Source organism: Arachis stenosperma, chromosome 3 (assembly GCF_014773155.1).
Source record: "Arachis stenosperma cultivar V10309 chromosome 3, arast.V10309.gnm1.PFL2, whole genome shotgun sequence".
NCBI classification, from domain to species: domain Eukaryota; kingdom Viridiplantae; phylum Streptophyta; class Magnoliopsida; order Fabales; family Fabaceae; genus Arachis; species Arachis stenosperma.
In genome coordinates this window covers 118,830,295-118,835,629 of record NC_080379.1, presented here as the reverse complement: position 1 = coordinate 118,835,629, position 5,335 = coordinate 118,830,295, and the positions used below count along the sequence as shown (strand labels likewise).

The window sequence follows — 5,335 nt, the reverse complement described above, 5'->3', positions numbered from 1 at the left end:
CCCTCTTCTCCTAATCTCATGTCGGATCTCTGGATATTCGCTCCTTTTGAGCATGAAGGGGACCTCAGGGATCACCTTTTTCTTTGCCACAACTTCATAGAAGTGGTCTTGATGGGCTTTTGAGATGAATCTTTCCATTTCCCATGACTCGGAGTTGGAAGCAATTGCCTTCCCTTTCCTCTTCCTTGAGGTTTCTCCGGCCTTAGGTGCCATTAATGGTTATGGAAAATTAAAAAGCAAGGCTTTTTTCCACACCAAACTTAAGAGGTTTGCTCGTCCTCGAGCAAAAGAAGAAAGAAGAAAGTAGAAGAAGAAGAGAAGTGGGAGATGAAGGTGTGAGAGGGTTTCGGCCAAGGGGGAAAGAAGTGTTTGTGATGTGTGAAAGTGGAGGAGTAAGTGGGGGTATATATAGAGTAAGAGGAGAGGTTGGTTCGTGTGAAGTTGGGTGGGTTTGGGAGGAAAATAGTTTGAATTTGAGTGGGTGGGTGTAAGTGGGTTGTATGATGGGAAATAGTGGATGGATGTGAGTAGTGAAGAGGTTATGGGGAAGAGGGTAGGATTTGATAGGTGAATGGTGTTTGGGGAAGAGTGTGAAAAGGAGTGAGAATGAGTTGGGGTAGGTAGGGATCCTGTGGGGTCCACAGATCCTGAGGTGTCAAGGATTTTTTATCCCTGCACCTCCTTGGCGTTAAACGCCCTCTGTGTGCCATTCCTAGCATTTAAACGCCAGGCTACTGCCCTTTTCTGGCGTTAAACACCAGTCTGCCTGCCAGTTCTGGCGTTTAACGCCCAGAATGGTGCCAGGCTGGGCGTTTAAATGCCCATTTTTCTACCCTTACTGGCGTTAAAACGCCAGTTTGCCTGCCAGTTCTGGCATTTAATGCCCAGAATGGTGCCAAGTTGGGCGTTAAACGCCCATTTTGGTATCCTTACTAGAGTTTAAACGCGAGTAAGCTCGTCTTCCAGGGTGTGCTATTTTTTATGCTATTTTTTATTTTGCTTTAATTTTTGCAGTTGTTTTTGTGACTCCACATGATCATCATCCTAAAGAAAACATAAACTAACATAGATAAATAAATAAAATTGGGTTGCCTCCCAATAAGCGCTTCTTTAATGTCAATAGCTTGACAGTGAGCTCTTTTCAGAGCTTCATAATTGTTCAGAGCATGATTGTGGCCTCCCAACACCAAACTTAGAGTTTGAGTGTGGGGGCTCTACTTGACTCTGTATGGAGATATTTGGATGAAGCCTTTCATGCTTCTTCTCCATGTTTACAGAGGAAGATCTTTGAGCCTTAAACAAAAGGTAGTCCTCGTTCAACTAAAGGACTAACTTTCCTCTGTCCACATCAATCACAGCCTTTGATGTGGCTAGGAAAGGTCTTCCAAGGATGATGGATTCATCCTCATCCTTCCCAGTGTCTAGGATTATGAAGTCAGCAGGGATGTAAAGGCCTTCAACCTTCACTAAGACATCCTCTACAAGTCCATAAGCCTTTTTCATTTATCTGTCTGCCATCTCCAATGAGATTCTTGTAGCTTGAACCTTAAAGATTCATAGTTTCACCATTACAGTTAGTGGCATGAGGTTTATGCCTGACCCCAGGTCACACAAAGCCTTTTCAAAGGTCATAGTGCCAATGGTGCAAGGTATTAAGAACCTTCCGGGATCTGGTTTTTTTTTTAGGTATCTTCAGATGAACCAAGGCGTTTAGTTCATTAATGAGCAATGGAGGTTCATCCTCGCAAGTCTCATTACCAAATAACTTGGTATTCAGCTTCATGATTGCTCTTAAATACTGAGCAACTTACTCTTCAGCAGTGACTTCATCTTCTTCAGAAGAAGAATATTCAACAGAGCTCATGAATGGTAACAGGAAATTTGGTGGAATCTCTATGGACTCTGCATGAGCCTCAGATTCCTTTGGTTCCTTATGAGGGAACTCTCTAGTGGTCAGTAGACGTCTATTGAGGTCTTCCTCATTAGGAACCACTGCCTCTTCCTCTTTTCCAGGTTCGGCCACGCCAGGTATGGTTATGGCCTTGCACTCTCGTTTTGGATTCTCTTATGTATTACTTGGGAGAGTACTAGGAAGAGTTTTAGTAACTCTTTTACTCAGCTGACCCATTTGTGCCTCTAAATTTCTGATGGAGGACCTTGTTTCATTCATGAAACTGAGAGTGGCCCTAGACAGATTAGAGACTATGTTTGCTAAGCCAGAGAGGCTCTGCTCAGAATTCTCTGTCTGTTGCTGAGAAGATGATGGAAAAGGTTTGCTGTTGCCAAACCTATTTCTCCCACCATTATTGTTGTTGAAGCCTTGTTGAGGCTTCTGTTGATCCTTCCATGAGAAATTTGGATGATTCCTCCATGAAGGATTATAGGTGTTTCCATAGGGTTCTCCCATGTAATTCACCTCTTCCATTGTAGAATTCTCAGGGTCATAAGCTTATCCTTCAGAGGAGGCATTTTTAGCACTACCGGATGCAGCTTGCAATCTAATCAGATTCTGAGAAATCAAATTGACTTGCTGAGTCAATATTTTGTTCTGAGCCAATATGGCATTCAGAGTATCAATCTCAAGAACTCCTCTCTTCTGAGTCGTCCCACTATTCACAGGATTTCTTTGAGAAGTGTACATGTACTGGTTATTTGCAACCATCTCAATAAGTTCTTGGGCTTCTACAGGTGTTTTTAGATGAAGAAATCCACCAGCAGAATAGTCAAATGACATCTTTGACATTTTAGACAGACCATCATAGAATATACATATGATGCTCCATTCTGGAAACATGTCAGAAGGACACCTTTTGGTTAATTGCTTGTATTTTTCCCAAGCTTCATAGAGGGATTCACCTTCCTTCTGTCTGAAGGTTTGGACGTCCACTCTGAGCTTACTCATCTTTTGAGGTGGAAAGAATTTGGTCAAGAAAGCATTGACCAACTTTTTCCAAGAGTTCAGGCTTTCTTTAGGTTGTGAGTCCAACCATGTTCTAGCTCTGTCTCTCACAGCAAAGGGGAAAGCATAATTCTGTAGACCTCAGGATCAACCACATTGGTCTTAACAATATCACAGATCTGCAAGAATTCAGTTAAGAACTGATGAGGATCTTCTGATGGAAGTCTATGAAACTTGCAGTTCTGCTGCATTAGAGAAACTAATTAAGGCTTAAGCTCAAAGTTGTTTGCTCCAATGGCAGGAATTGAGATGCTTCTTCCATAGAAGTTGAAAGTTGGTGCAGCATAGTCACTAAGCATCTTCCTTGCATCTCTAGCATTGTTGTTGGGTTCTGCTGCCATGTCTACTTCTTTTTTGAAATTCTCTGTAAGGCCCTCTCCGAAGTGTTGTGCTCTAGCTTCTCTTAGCTTCCTCTTCAGAGTCCTTTCAAGTTCAGGATTAGCTTCAACAAGAATGTTTTCATCCCTGTTTCTGCTCATATGAAAAAGAAGAGAACAAAAGGGAGTAGTAGAATCCTCTATGAAACAGTATAGAGATTCCTTGATGTGTCAGAGGAAAAGAATAATGGAAGGATGAGGTAGAGGGAGAATAAGAAGAATTCGAACACAGAGAGAGGGTAAGGGTTCAAAATTTTTAGATGAGTAGAAGAGAATTGAGAGAGAGAGAGAGAGTTTTTGAAAATTTGAAAAAGAAATAAAATAAAATTAGAAATGAAAACGATTAGTTAATTAAAAAGATTTTGGAAAAATGGTTAGTGATTTTCGAAAATTAGAGGTGAGAGAAGTAGTTTGGTGGTTTTGAAAAAGATAAGAAATAGTAAATTTTGAAAAAGGTTTGAAAATAATTTTGAAAAGATAAGAAGTTAGAAAAAAGATTTTGAAATCAAAATTTAAAAAGATATGATTGAAAAATTTTTTATTTTAAAAAGATATGATTGAAAAAGATTTGATTTTAAAAAGATATGATTGAAAAGATATGATTGAAAAAGATTTTAAAAAGATTTGATTTTTAAAATTGAAGACTTGACTAACAAGAAACTAAAAGATATGATTCTAGAATTTAAAGATTGATCCTTTTTTAATAAGAAAGTAACAAACTTGAAATTTTTGAATCAAAACATTAATTGTTAGCAAGGATTTTTGAAAATATAACATAAAATTAAGAAAAATATTTTTAAAAAATTTAATTTAAAATTTTTTTTGAAAACATTAAAAGATGAAAAAGATGAACGTTTTAAAATATGTTTGATGCAAAAAGTTATGAATTAAAACATGAAAATTTGAAAGAATTTGAATTTGAAACGAAATTACCTCCCCTGTGTCATCTTGGCGTTAAACGCCCAGGATGCTATCCATTCTGGCGTTTAGCTCCCAGAATGCTACCTCTTTGGGTGTTTAACGCCCAGCCAGATGCCCTGGCTAGCGTTAAACGCCAGAAATCCTTCTTTACTGGGCATTTTTCTAAACGCCCAACTTTTTCTCTGTGATTCCTCTGCTGTATGTTCTGAATCTTCATTTCTCTATATTATTTACTTGAAAAGAGATATTTTTTATTTTTGAATTTTTAATGGAGAGAGGGAAAAACAACAAAATGAAATAAAACATAAAAATGCAAGATCAAAACAAGTAATGCATGCAAGGACACTTTGAATGTCAAGATGAACACCAAGAACACTTTGAAGATTATGCTAAACATCAAGAACATATTTTTGAAAATTTTTAAGGAAAGAAAGACATGCAAGACACCAAACTTAGAAATTTTGAATGTTCAGACACTATGATTTTGAAAATGCATATGAAAAACAACATAAAACACAAAACAGGAAAATCATGAGATCGAACAAAGGAAATCATCAAGAACAACTTGAAGATCACAAAAGAACACAATGCATGAATTATTATTTTTTTTTGTTATTTTTTTCGAAAATAAAAATAAAAATTACCCAATCTAAGCAACAAGATAAACCGTCAGTTTTCCAAATTTGAACAATCCCCAGCAACGGCGCCAGAAATGTGGTATGCGAAATTGTGATTTACACTTTTCACAACTCCGCATAGTTGACCAGCAAGTGCACTGGGTCGTCCAAGTAATACCTTACGTGAGTAAGGGTCGATCCCACAGAGATTGTCGGCTTGAAGCAAGCTATGGCCATCTTGTAAATCTCAGTCAGGCGAATTCAAATGGTTATGAGGTTTGACAGTAAAAAGAACAAAAAAACATAAAAAAAAAATAAAGTCACTTACGTAGTTCCTTGATGAGAATTTCAGATAAGCGTTTGGAGATGCTTTGTTGCCTCATAACCTCTGCTTTCCTACTGTCCTCATCCAATCATGCGTACTCCCTTCCATAGCAAGCTGTATGTTGGTGGATCACTGT

The 5,335-nt window shown here is 38.2% G+C and overlaps 1 non-coding gene across 1 annotated transcript; it reads left to right on the top strand.

Annotated features, from left to right (window-relative positions):
- Positions 1-2,792: 2,792 nt before the first annotated feature.
- Positions 2,793-2,896, top strand: LOC130971599 (small nucleolar RNA R71). Its single transcript, XR_009082810.1, has one exon. It is a non-coding gene; the product is annotated as a small nucleolar RNA R71 (small nucleolar RNA).
- Positions 2,897-5,335: the final 2,439 nt, after the last annotated feature.